Below are 13,616 nucleotides of genomic sequence, written 5' to 3'. Positions count from 1 at the left end.
ATGCCACAGTGATAAAAACGGGCAAAAACTTGAAAGAATTTCGCAAGAAAAAGGGTAAATAGAATTTTATAGCACTTATTTTATTTCAGCAAACTCAACTGATTTTGTTCAAATTCTGTGACGCACTTTTCCTCGGTTCTCTCTCTCTATGGGTAGGTCGGTGTTACTTTTTATTACTTTTAACTATGGTGTGTGCACCCCCTGTAATTTATTTTTTCGGAAAAGTCTTTTATTCCTCGGACTGGACTTTAAACGGTAAAATTAGTTAATAATTTATATACTCGGTTTAATCTCGGGCGCCAGTTTTCCTATATTTTACGTGGGGGAAACTCCACGTAACCCTTATCCTCGGTTTAGAGTAAAGTGCACAGGTACAGTGAAGAAAATATATTCCAGGGGTCAATTGTATTTCTTTTAGGAGAAAACGGCAGAGAGTAGTTTTCTCAGTGTAGTTTTATTTCAAATATAAAATTAAACGGGAGTCCTACAAAACGGTATCAGTGTTTTTGCTGGTTCGGAATGTTATTAGTTTACCTCGGCGTTGAAAGAAATACACCTATCAATTTTTACTGGATTTATTCACGAGGAAAATTATTAATACTTTATACAAATACAAATCGTGTCAATCTTTATTTCTACCCACTACTAAATGACTGGAACTATTTAAAAGTTTATTAAATAATAATTATATACAAAATCGGTGTTAGAGAGACAAAACTAAAAGTTATAATTCTTGGTTTCCACAATTTTTATTTATTACCCTTAGAAAAGACAAATATTTATGAACGGAATCAAAAATAAAATATTTACTACTCTACAACGGTCTGATAAAGAAAACTAAATTATTTGTAGATGTTTTTGTCGGTCCCCGCTGATTCTGAAAATAAACCAAAATTATGCGGAATTATTTCAGAATTATTTACACTCAGGGTCGGCGGTCAAATATCGGTATTATGGCCTAGCAAGTAAATGCAAAATTAGTAGCGGTAAGCGGTAGCAATAACCAGTGAAGAAAGCCCAGGCGGTGCGAGGCGGAAAAATAGGATGGTAAAACGGGATCCGAAGTATCTCGCCTTACAATTCGTACTGGCCTCTAAGTTTTATACGTCCTGGTGGCCGATGTTGTCGGACTCTCAGTATACAACGCTTCCCGGTCTGATGGGTGTACACGCCGATCAGGGAGAAACGTACGTATACTATATGGAACGACCCGGAGATTGGGTATACACGCAGAACCTCTAGGTCTTAGTTCGCATATCCCCTATTACTCAGCGTACTTCCTGGTGCGGGACACCGGGCAACGCTGTAGTAAACACGTAGGCTTCGTCAAAATTGGGTATACACGCCGAATCTAACGATTGCTCTGTCGTGCGGGTTGAGATGGACGGTGGAATTTGTGTGCGGGTTACCAAGAATATTCTTCTCGGGCCCACAGTAATTCCACACTTAAAGCGTACAAATATTTTCGGACTTGTACCCGGTTGGAACGGATAATAATAAAGAAAAATAATTCTTACTGGGTTCACTGGTTATTCCGGGCTAGCTTCGGTGGAGACTATTTGCTGGCGGACTTCTGGATGGCGTCGAGTTCTGGCGGTGGACGTCTGATCGGAGTTGAGTTCTGGCTAGGAACTGCCGGTTTCGGGGAATGTCGAGGGCTTTTGTTGCCCAAATCCTCACTGGATTAAAACAAGTTGTGGTGGGACCTTCACGTGACTAACGACTTGCCAGAGTGGGGTAACGGCCGGTCAGACCCGCGAGCGGATATTTGATATACAGGGTAGGAAAGTACCGATGGTCTATCTGAAGTTACGTGAGAGCGATAAAGTAAGCCATAGAAATCCATGCGATAGAGAAAGATGGCTATAATGAAGGCGTCTCATAGTCACCGCCCGTTTCGCCCTTCCACAAATAAGATCCACTTCTTATTTGTGGAAGGGCGAAATGGGCGGTAGGCGTACACTTTTGTATATAGGTAAGTTAGGCTAAATAGTCTTGTTTTCATCCAAGGAACCTGTGATCAAGTGTTGTCCATCCTTTTCAGGGACACCCTGTATAAACGTACGTTTATGTACGGTTTATAAATAAATTTTATTTAACTAAACAGACCTCATTTTAAAGTGTTAATAAAATGAAGCAATGGATTGATTCTTCAGCCGAATTTGGAGGTTGTGTTTTGTGTAAAACATTTTAATTCTCGCGCCCCTCAAGTCCTTTAAAAGTGGATTGTTTTTTTTTCAATTAAAAACTCCAATTTTTGCATGAAAGCAGTAGGTAATGTTAAAATGTTACTTTTCTGGCCTATTCCACTAGCTGTCACCTCACAACAAGGAAATGAAATAATACATCCCTTGTACAATACATATATTGTTGTCGCACAAATTTCGAAATAACTCTTATAATGTTAATTTACAAATAGTTTTAATTATGCAAATATCGGACGATAAATCAGGAATATACAAATTTTGTTTTTTTTGGATAGCCCTGTTCAAAAGAAAACTTTTTTGTACACAAATTCCGAACTATTTTTTAGGTTTTGTAATAAAAATAAAATTTATAAACCTGCATCTCAATTCTATGATACCCCGAGCAATACTTTAAACGAGATTATCTTAGTAGGCTTCTGTACTTTTACTCGTCAGCTATTATTACCACTGAATTGTTTTGATAACGTTGTCTTATCGGATTTGTACCTCATCCTCATCATCGAAGATGATGAGGATGAGTAGCAGGAGGATGATGATGTGGAGGCGATGATAATGATGAGTAGGAGGAGGAGGGGGGAGGGGGAGGGGGGAGGAGGAGGGGGGATGAGGAGGGGGAGGGAGAAGATCATAATGAGAATGAGGATGATGGTGTTGGTGATGGTGATGAGCATTAGAGCAGTCCCTTTGTTTAAAACACCTAGAGTATTTATTACAAAAACGATTTTGAGAGGGATAATTAGCGTTGACAAATGTCTTATATAACCTACATTTATAGGCGTCCAAGTGGTCTTGTGGGTAATTCTTTAATACTATAGATAATTTCAACAATTATAAAACATGATTTTAAATAATACTATTTACGATTATTTACATTTATAAAACTTGCAGTATTCCTTAACTTTATGACATGACGAAGCGACTTCTCTAGATTTTTGTTTGTATAGACAAAACGTCGAAACTTTATCAGTTGTAGATAATTCAAATCCGTTATATCAATGGCTCTCAATGGCTGGTGAATAAAATTACTGAACATTTTCGCTGCAAAACTTTTAATTGACCTAATTGCTATGTATTACTAAACCATTGTAAGAGAACCATTTTGATCTATAGAAATTGTGATTTATTATGTAAAATTAAGTTTTACTTAATGTAGAATAAATAATTAAAATCCTCAGAGATAAAATTATAAATTTATAACATAAGAACAAAAACAGACATAGGAATAGAGTATATGTGCGTAGTTGTAATATAATATTCACAAATTAATCGTGAAAGTTATATGCATATTCAAAATTAAATTTTATGATACTGATGCATGATGCCATGAGTTTTATAAAGGTGTTTACGTCTTTTATTTACGAACTAGAGGCTAGATGTGGTTTATCATTTCTGCATGTATTTGTTTACTGATTTTCTCTTTTTGAATTTCTTCACGTGAGATATACTTAATCAAACGCGTACCTCTAGCCATTATTGAACTAAGGAAGAGAATATCTGAGGCTGGAAGGGAAATTACTTATTCGAAACCGACGTAACAAATGTATGGATAAAAACATCAGTAAACAATTTTTTGATAATTGGAAATAAATTCAGATATCATGTCATGAAATGAGATTTTTAGCTATATCTTTCAAATCAAAAAATAAAATCGTACAAGAAATACATTTTTAGAAGTGCGTTTCTATTTAAAATGGGTCACACTAGATTTATTTATTTACTTATTTATTATAGGGTGTTTCAGTCATAGTCTCATTAATTTTAAGGGAACATAGGGGAAAAAGAGGAGAATACGAGCACGCTATCAAAATTTTTTAAAATGCATGCATATTCTTAAAAGGTCGAAAAAACATTTTTTTCGATTTTCTGTCTTTATCAGACCTTCCCAATATGTGATTAAAATTAATAACATAATGACTGAACACCCTGTATATTTAGGTATTTATTTATTTATTTATTTTTCTGTTCATTTACTTATTTGCAGGTGTTGAAGTTGGTTCACTCAGACATCCCAAAAGAAATTTCTCAGATATATATAGCTGGTGGAAAAGAAGTGAAGTTTTCCTCTAAAACTTTTAATGCCTTGCCTGGATTAACGTTAATCCATATAGAGGGTGCCTTGAAAATTGTAATGGAAAATAAATCCTTTTTTGACATTTATTCTCCTATTTTACTAGTAGAAATAAAAAATTGTGATGAATTAATAATAAAGACAGGAGCTTTCGAAAACGTTCAGGTGAGAATATGTAATGCATCATAATAACACCCTGCCTCTTTAAATGCCTGTATATTTTAAAAACTAAATTTTACAGTTCGAAGACATGCGCAAAGCTTGTATTTTTCAATATATACATATTTGTCCTTTTTTAATCTCTTTTTTTAAATACATGTCATATATTTGTTTCGATAGCTTGCATAATATTTTTGTTTTAATTAACTAACAACTTTTAAATTCTTTATTAGAAAAATGTCTAATTATAAAACGTGTTCTACAAGTGTCCCCTTTTAAATAACGCATTGAAATATCTTCTTAGGGAAGCACTTAAAAGAAAAACTTTTTAGATAAAAGTTCTGAGGGGGGCATTCGATGGTGACCCTTGATTTTGACTCAAAGGTCAACCGTAGAAGTCACTTGAAGGTCAGCTTGGATTTTTAGATATGAAGCCCCTTTTCTGACTCCGGAACTGGATAGAGCGGACAATTTTATGTTCAGATGTGTTTTTAATGTTAGGGTCAAATAATGTTCTGAATAAGATTTTGCGATATTTTTTGGCAAAGCATTTACGACGAAGGATTATGATTAAAAGTTTTATGGTTTGATGGGATCATACGATGATGACCTTGACCTTGACCTAAAACTCAAGCTTGAAGGTTCTTTGAAGTCAAATCAAGTTACGAAATAGGAGAACCCTGTCTGCAGCACCATTAAATTAAGGCAATAATCTAGACATCTTGCCTTGGCTGACCGGGTCGAAGCGATCGAGTTTGACTGCCCGATTCATAGTTGCCTTGCCTTCTGGGTGATAGTGATCTTGTCTTGACTAACCGGGTTATAGAGCTCTTGCCTTGACCGGTCGGGTTCTAGTGATCTTGCCTTGACTGGCTGGTCCATAACGATCTTGCCGTAACTTAATGAGGCTGCAAACAAGATTCTTCTATTTTGTAACTTGATTCGACCTTCAAAGAACGTTCAAGCTTGAGATCTAGGTCATGGCCGAGATACCATCAAACCATAAGACTTTCAACCAGAATCCTTCGTCATACTTAAAGACCTCCACATGCATATGTGGTAACGATGGCGGTGGCGGTGGCGTTATTCGACGATAATAACACCATCCTGCCTAGAACAGGATGGTGTTCTTATAAAACACTTTTAGAGTAGTATTTTTCTAATTAAAAAATGTTAATATCTGCTAAGTAAATTTATTACCGAAGATAACTGAGCTGAAAATATGAACTGGTATTATGACAATCTTAACTTTAGGATCACTTAATATAGCAAAAAATTAAAATCAGATATATGACATGTATACTACCATTGTGATCATAAAAGAGAGGATTACAAAAAAACGTTAAATATATTTTCGAAATGCAACATTCGATAGTTTTTTATATATTTATTTGTCACCCCAAAATGATGTCCAAAAATTTCAGTGTGTATCATTTTTTTTAGTTAACATCTTCAAAGCCATGAAAAATACTGTTAATTCGACTTAAGGGATGGTTCAGGGTTCATTCGATTCGGGATGACTTCTAGAAATATATGCATAAAAATTGTATTCGCACATAAACAATTGCAATAGTTATAAACAAATAAAGATTAAAAAGAAAAGGGGGTTCAGTTTTTTACAAATAACTCAAAATCTCGAAAAATATAAGCGTTAGTATCAATTTGAAAACAGATTCCGAAACTCCATCGTCATTATTTATAATTTTAATTTAATGTTGAAAATACGGATTTTAGCGTCGAAAGAAATGCACGTATGGCGACGCGAAACTGACCTTAAGACATAACATTTTTTTTATTGTATTGAATGTTAATATAAAAATTATCGTATTATTATTTAGAAACTGAAATAAAAAAATTCCGTCGAGAAGAAAATTTTTCACGGATTTTTCAACAAATAGGATCAACTAAAAATTTTAGAATTCACGTTAACGTTCAAAGTCGGATAATTGTTTAAAAAAGAGGTGCTAAAATTATTATTTCACTTCGTGGAGACCTTTTGACAACTATACTTAACGAAATTACTTTATTGCGTTAACTTAAATAGTTATTTTCTTAGTTTACAAAAAAAAGTCATTAAAATAATTTTCTTAAGGAAAAATAATGTTGACACTGTTTTTATATTAGAAAGTGACATTAAAAAGCATTAGTTAACATTTTTTTTATTTTTATATTAACATTTAATAGGTATCGTAAAAAATATGTCCTAAATTATAAATAATGACGATAGATATTCGAGAGTTAAAAGACATTTTTATAGAAAATTCCTCTTCTTTTAGGATTTTTTTCGAATACGATTTTTATGCACATTTTTTCTAGACATCATCCCGAATCGAATGAGCCTTCAACCATATCTTAACTCTAAATATCAGTATTTTTCACGGCTTTGAAGATGTTAAATAGCCTAAGTGAAGGACAAAAGAGATAAGCTGAGTAAATGTTATGTGAGTATCCCTATTCAATCATTAACTTTTTAAATTTTGTTTAGATATACTAGAAACACAAACAATATAAAAAATTATCTTTGAGCATCAATAAAGGAAAAAGGAAAATATTTTAAAGGTCAAATTATAACCATTATTTTTTACAATTTTCGCTAGTGTATCCTACATCCTGATGGATGAGCGAAAAACATCAGAACTTCATTTTTGATTTAAAAAAAGATCGTGTTATATTACAAGTATGAAGAATTACTGTTTTTGCGCAATGGTATGCATATCATGATCTAAACTGATTTGCGCAAGCTGTTTATTGAACGAGTATGGTAGTTGCAATAATAAACGGAATGACGTACACTCATTTTTGTTTTCAAATTCCAACATTTGCTAATAGTTTACGATCCGATATTAATTTTAGGTTCAATCATTTCTGTGGCTGTGACTTGATCTTGTTTTGCAAATATAAAATCCTCATTTTCAGAGTATAACTGTAGGAATTTGTATGTTTGATTTTTATTTATTTGTTTCTGATTGACATTATTATAGTTTCCATGAAGCGGTTTGAATAACAAATTTATTTTCTTCTGTTCTATTTTTTGTTAATTGTATTTTGGTTAATATGTTAATATTTCCTAAGTGTGTTTTGTACCATTTTATTACACCAAAAGAGTATAAAGGATAGAAATGGTGAAAAACGGTTTAAATAGATTAGTTTTTTGATTGATGTTCGGTTGTAACGTGAACATCTTTCAAAATACGGTATTCTGGATACTGCATCTCCGTTTCCACGAAGTCGTCCTCTTTATGATCAATAGTGAAGTCATACTCTTGTAAAATTTTTAACCAACGAGCTATCTGACCATTTGGGTTCTTCAATTGGAATAACCATTTTAAGGAGGCATGATCTGTCCACAGTGTGAAGTATTATAAATAGTCATGTAAATACGTCACGGTTTTCACAACAGTTAATTGTTCCTTCCTGATCACAAAATTGTTTTTCCCTGGTATGGATAATATAATGCCTTGCTGAAGATTTGCGATAATACATATCTGATTCCCGTGTTACTAGTATTCGCATCAACTATGAATCCCTCACCATCTGGTGGTTATGCTAATATCGGAGGTAAATAAAGAGCGTTTTTGGGTTTTTCAAATGTCTGCTCACAGTTTGGAGTCCGATTTAGCAAGATCTGCGAATAATTGAAAAAATCTCCTGTCAATTGATGTTTGTCCTTTGGAATAGGCCAGTTTCGTACAGCTTCAATTTTCCTTGGATCAGTCTTAACACCATTTGTTTATATAACATTACCTAAGTATGCGAATTATCATTGAAAGAAACTGCACTTGTTAAGATTCATTAGGATTTAGATTACCTTCTTTAATCTCCTTTAAAACATCCTCGATGTTGTTCGCGTGTTCTTCAAAGGTCTTCAACATCACGAGGTATACAAGACAGGTCTTCCAGGTAAATCATCTCGAAAGTGACTGAACCATTGCAGAGACCAAACGGCATGACATTAACGCACCATAAACATCACCTCGTCTTAGTTTCTGCCCTTGAGTTTTGAGATTTTGAACATAAATCGAATCTTGTTTCTTTTATGTTAAAGTTCGGGCCATCAATAGTCCTTTTTGGATAAAATTTTGATCTTCTAAATCTGGTTCAGACAGCTTCACTTCGTCATCATCTACATCTTCTAAATTCACACGTATGATTGACTCAGATAAAATTGGGAGTAAATCATCATCACCTACAGATACCCTTCATACTTGATCGTAAGATAATAACATTGACATTATTACTTCACCCTATCCAATAGTAATAAATAACATGCTCTTGTAGATTTCGATGGAAGCCATAGTCCTCCATAAATCCTAAGTCCATTAATACGTCATCGATAATAATGGCCACAAAAACTGCATGTTGAATATTCGAGTACTCCAATTACAGGTAATGTTTCGCCTCCTACAATTTCCAATACAAACTTCTTTTACATAGGTCCTATTTTGCAATGGCAAAGAATATTTGTCTTCATAATTGTATGATTCGAACGTGTACTCTGCCACTATCAAGCTTGTTTCTCCCTCCTATAATGGTTTCCGATGGTTATTTGCCTTATCCCCGGAATGTTTGTTTCGCAGCTTCAAATTTCATAGGATATGGTAGTACTTCATTGATTGTCTTAAATCTTGCTAATCGTAAAGCTTGCTGTGTTCTGCAGTCTCGAACACCTTCAATAGCCTGTTGCTCCATAGAGTCCTGCGGGGCTGTTGGATATGCTAGATGAACTAAACAGGCTACATCCACCTCATACTGTTGTTAACTCGTTCCATCCATTCCATCCAAAGCCAATATTATTGTATTATATTATATATTATTGGTTTCAGAGTTCTGTTTCGACTGAAATTATTAACACGAACCATGTGACAATTGAACAGGCAGCTTTTAGCAAATTGTTTAATAGCACATTTAAATATGTAAAAAATATGATTCTCTCAGAGGGTTCATTTGATTTCAAAAACCAAGGAAGTAGTGGAAGACATGGTCCTGTTGCGATTGTAAGTATTAAGAACCATTTTAGGTATACAGGATGAATCTTAAATGTGCACATACATTTTAAATAACGGTACGACGAATTAATGGCATTTTTGGCAAAAAAAAATTAAGAATAAAAATACGATTTTTCAGTGAAAAGAAGTGCTGATTTTACTATTGCACTTACGTACCTATATTATAGATCAACTTCTCGAGTGACTCCTTCTGGTAATTTATTAATTTTTAGTTTAGAATAAAGTTAGGTACATATAGAAATTAGTAGGGTTCTTTAGAGGAAAATTCATTTAAAACCAATTAAACATCACATAATCAACTTGTGCTATATTTCTTTAAATACGACAGATTTTGAATGTTTTTTTAAATATATAAATCTTTCTGCAATGTTAATATGTCATATACTTGTTTCAGTAGTTTTTTTTTCTAGATAAAAGTTTTAATTTCATATCGATAATATTAATATCCCAACCTGAAACCGCACTCTTCAGATCTGTATTCAAAATCTACATTTAATTAGAATTATAAGAATGATTTATCATAGGAATAATAATTGAATTTTCTTGTAATTAATTTATAAACAAAATGATTTTTAAACGTACAATTTATAGGTATAGGATATGTTGCAACACCAAACTATTCCAGGCAGGCGATATTGAAGCACGTACCTGGTTATTTTATACATGCTGTCTTACGGTGAGGGCCCATTAGAATATTTTGGAGACTACTTCGATATGAATTTTCATAATTTAGGCCCTGGGCTTTTCAAGGGTGCTCTCTGTAAATAAAACATAAAGCAAAACCTGTCTATTGGATTCAGACAATCCTTGTTGCATTAGCTACATTAGAGGCCAAGTGACGCATCTCCAATGCAATGCATTGAGGACCGGTAGAAGCTCGTTCGCCCACTTCTTGAATCTTAGTACCTCTGGATAAATGCTGTATGAATTGAAAATCAATCAACATTCATCCAGAGTTCAAACCCCAAGGCCACAACAGGGCATTCACCATCTTGGGGAATAACTTATGTCATAGGCCTCCAGAAATGATATCACCGAATAAAATTTGATGGCATTGAAGAATAGGAAAACAAAACGTTGACTGTCAAATGAACCAGAAACTAAAGATTCGCAGATACTCAGTTCCACTGAGAAAATGGAGCTCTTGACGACCCTATCTATATTGACAGTCAATTGAAAATTAATGGTACTCCATAGCTTAAAAGTCTGCACCTCAACCTTTCATATGCAATCTCTTATGTCAAAAATCAGAATTCTGTTCAGATCACACAAGCCTTGATGAGTGGCATGAGGGTACCCAAAAAATGCCAGAAAACCTGAAATATCGCGCATTTGAAGGTGATTTGTGGAAAATCCTTGCATTAGAATTGTTCATGAAAACAATTAACTCGAGAGTCACGGGCTCGGAGATAATGTTTTCTTTCTTTAATCGTATTTGTTACTCAAATTTGAATACGCATAAATGTTTGAGTGTTTTGAGTTCAAAACATGAGAGTATCTAGCAAACCTAATCAGATCACACGGACCCCGGATTCAGATTCAGCACCCCAAAAACATATAGATATACGAGTTTACTTTGTTGGCAATTGATTCTATAAATTTGACCTTCATCTGACCTTCAACCAGAGCTAATCGGGTCAGACGGACCCTAAATTCGGATTCAGCGACCCCAAAAACGTATAGATACATTGGTCTACTTTATTGGCAATTGATTCTCTACATTTGATCTTGAACTAACCTTAATGCAGACCTGATCGGATCAAACGGACATCGAATACACTGACCTCAAAAACGTATAGATATTTAGGTTTACTTTGTTGGAAATTGATTATCTACATTTGACTTTGAACTGACTTTCAACCAGAGCTAATCGGGTCAAACGTACACCGGATTCGGATTCAGCTACCCCAAAAACAGCTAACATGGTCTTGTTTTTCGGACTTCCCACTTTTTTTATGGGTCTGTGTAATCGGTCTCACATTTATTCGTCTTCCCGTATGGGCAACATTGGATACATGTAAAAAACATTTTTGTTTAAAATGGAGCAAATAATTGATTGTTAAAACTACAAAAGTTATTTCTGTAATATCTTGCATAATAATTATTATTAGACACAAACAAGTATGACATATTTATGTTGTTGAAATTAGATAACCCCATAGACGCAAAAAATATACAAAAATACAGGATGTTCCATTTAAGAAACACAATATTTTTTCTGCAAATTAATTTTTGAAATGTTCAAAATACTTATGAGAAACTTTTTTCCTAATAAAAAATGAAGATGTCAGGGTGATCATTATGTATGGGAAACCCTGTATTTTAAAATGTTCTCTATGTGTGCAATCATGTAGTGTATATACCGGGGTGTTCCACATAAAAGTCCTCAGCCTCGGCTACGGAAAGAGATATTTTGATTTTGAAAAAAAAAAACAGATGATAGAGTTCATCGGTCGCTTTGTCAAGGAGTGCAACTTGTTGTTTTTTTTTCAGAATAAATTGAAGATGGCGCTGAAGTCGAAAGAAATTTTTCGTTGGCAGGAACTTTGTAACAAGGTTTATCCGATACTTTGTTCAATTCTAAATATTTTTTGTCAAATTACTATTTTTCAAAAATTTTATAGTTTCAGAGTCGGAGAGGCCCAAACTCAAGCGTACCTACTTTAGACTTTCGAATTATTACCTTACACAATGCAACAATTATCCAAGACAATTTAATAGTTTTATCCAACACTTGTATATAATGATTCTATAATTTCTTTGGTTTTAAAAAAGGAATAATGTGGCCTATAACTCAGTAATAAGTCATAAGTCACTAGTGACTTATGAAACCCTTGGTTACAGAGACAATTTAGGTTGACACTCGCATCCTTTGTAATATTTAAAAATATATTCATTTCGTTAAATTACTTTTTCTGACTTTGACAACTTGAAATCTTAAGTTACTTTTATTTATTATTAAAACGAAATTCTATGAAACTGTTGGATAAAATTTTGTATGGCACTCGTGTGTTACGTCATATAAGTCACTTGGGAAAATTAGCCCTGTCGGCCTACGGGCCTGAGGGCTAAACATTTCCCACCGTGATTTATATATATCGTAACACACTAGAACCATAAATAACTATTTTTTAAGGAATAGTAAAATAAAAATATGTATTTCTGTGGAATATGGTAAGAGTTTTTTAAAATACCTTATTCTAAATTCTATTCTAAATAATTCATACTATTCTAAATAATTCATAATTATTTGTACGCTTGTCCTAAAATAAATCCTGAATTTATTTCCCATCGTAATTTATATATATATCGTAACAAACTAGTACCATAAATAACTATTTTTTAAGGAATAGTGAAATAAAAATATGTATTTCTGTAGAATATGATAGGAGGTTTTTAAATACCTTATTCTAAATTCTATTCTAAATAATTCATAATTATTTGTACGCTTGTCCTAAAATAAATCCTGAATTTATTTCCCAGCGTAATTTATATACAGGGTGATTCAGAACTTATCCAAAAAAAAAATTCTGGATGTACAGGGGACCCTTACAAATACGATTTTGTAAAGAAAAAATCAAAAAGGTCAGTTCGAAATTGATTTAAACTGACACTTCTGCACGGCACTGGAAACTGGTCCACTGTAAAATCTGACCTCGCACAATGCGACCGGTATGGCGTCGTGATAAAAACGGACAAAATTTTATCGCACCTATTTTATATCGGCAACTTCAAATGCTTTTGCCTTTATTAATTATTAATAAAATTAATTTGTGTTTTTAAATAATAAAATCATTTGACATACCCGATGCTGCAACAGCAATTGTTCAAAATTTTATCCACTCACGTGTAAACACATTTGGGTCCGTCTTACTCACTTTCTACGAACTAACACAAAATGTATTTGCAATTTTAGGGTGGAAGAATGTTGGCTTGAGTCAATGTGAGAGATTGACACCGGTTGTCATTTGACCACCCCCCTAATTAATGAGGTTTTCCAGGTTTCCCTCATTCCTGCAATGACTGGTGGTTAGGGCCTACCAACATAAGTCGTTCCTGGGCGCAAATGCGGCCTGCGTAATAATATGCCGCCTCCTCTCCCGCACAAGTCTCTGACTTTTGGGCTAATTCTCGTAGTTAGAATGAGGAGTAGAGATATTATTATTATTATTATTA

At 33.7% G+C, this 13,616-nt stretch overlaps 1 pseudogene; it reads left to right on the top strand.

The window, feature by feature from the left end:
* Positions 1-1,044: 1,044 nt before the first annotated feature.
* LOC108911930 overlaps positions 1,045-13,616 on the top strand; it is a 33,914-nt pseudogene continuing 21,342 nt past the window's right edge.

This window comes from Anoplophora glabripennis, unplaced genomic scaffold, assembly GCF_000390285.2.
Source record: "Anoplophora glabripennis isolate ALB-LARVAE unplaced genomic scaffold, Agla_2.0 scaffold866, whole genome shotgun sequence".
Lineage (NCBI taxonomy): Eukaryota > Metazoa > Arthropoda > Insecta > Coleoptera > Cerambycidae > Anoplophora > Anoplophora glabripennis.
This window is presented reverse-complemented; position numbering and strand designations above follow the sequence as displayed.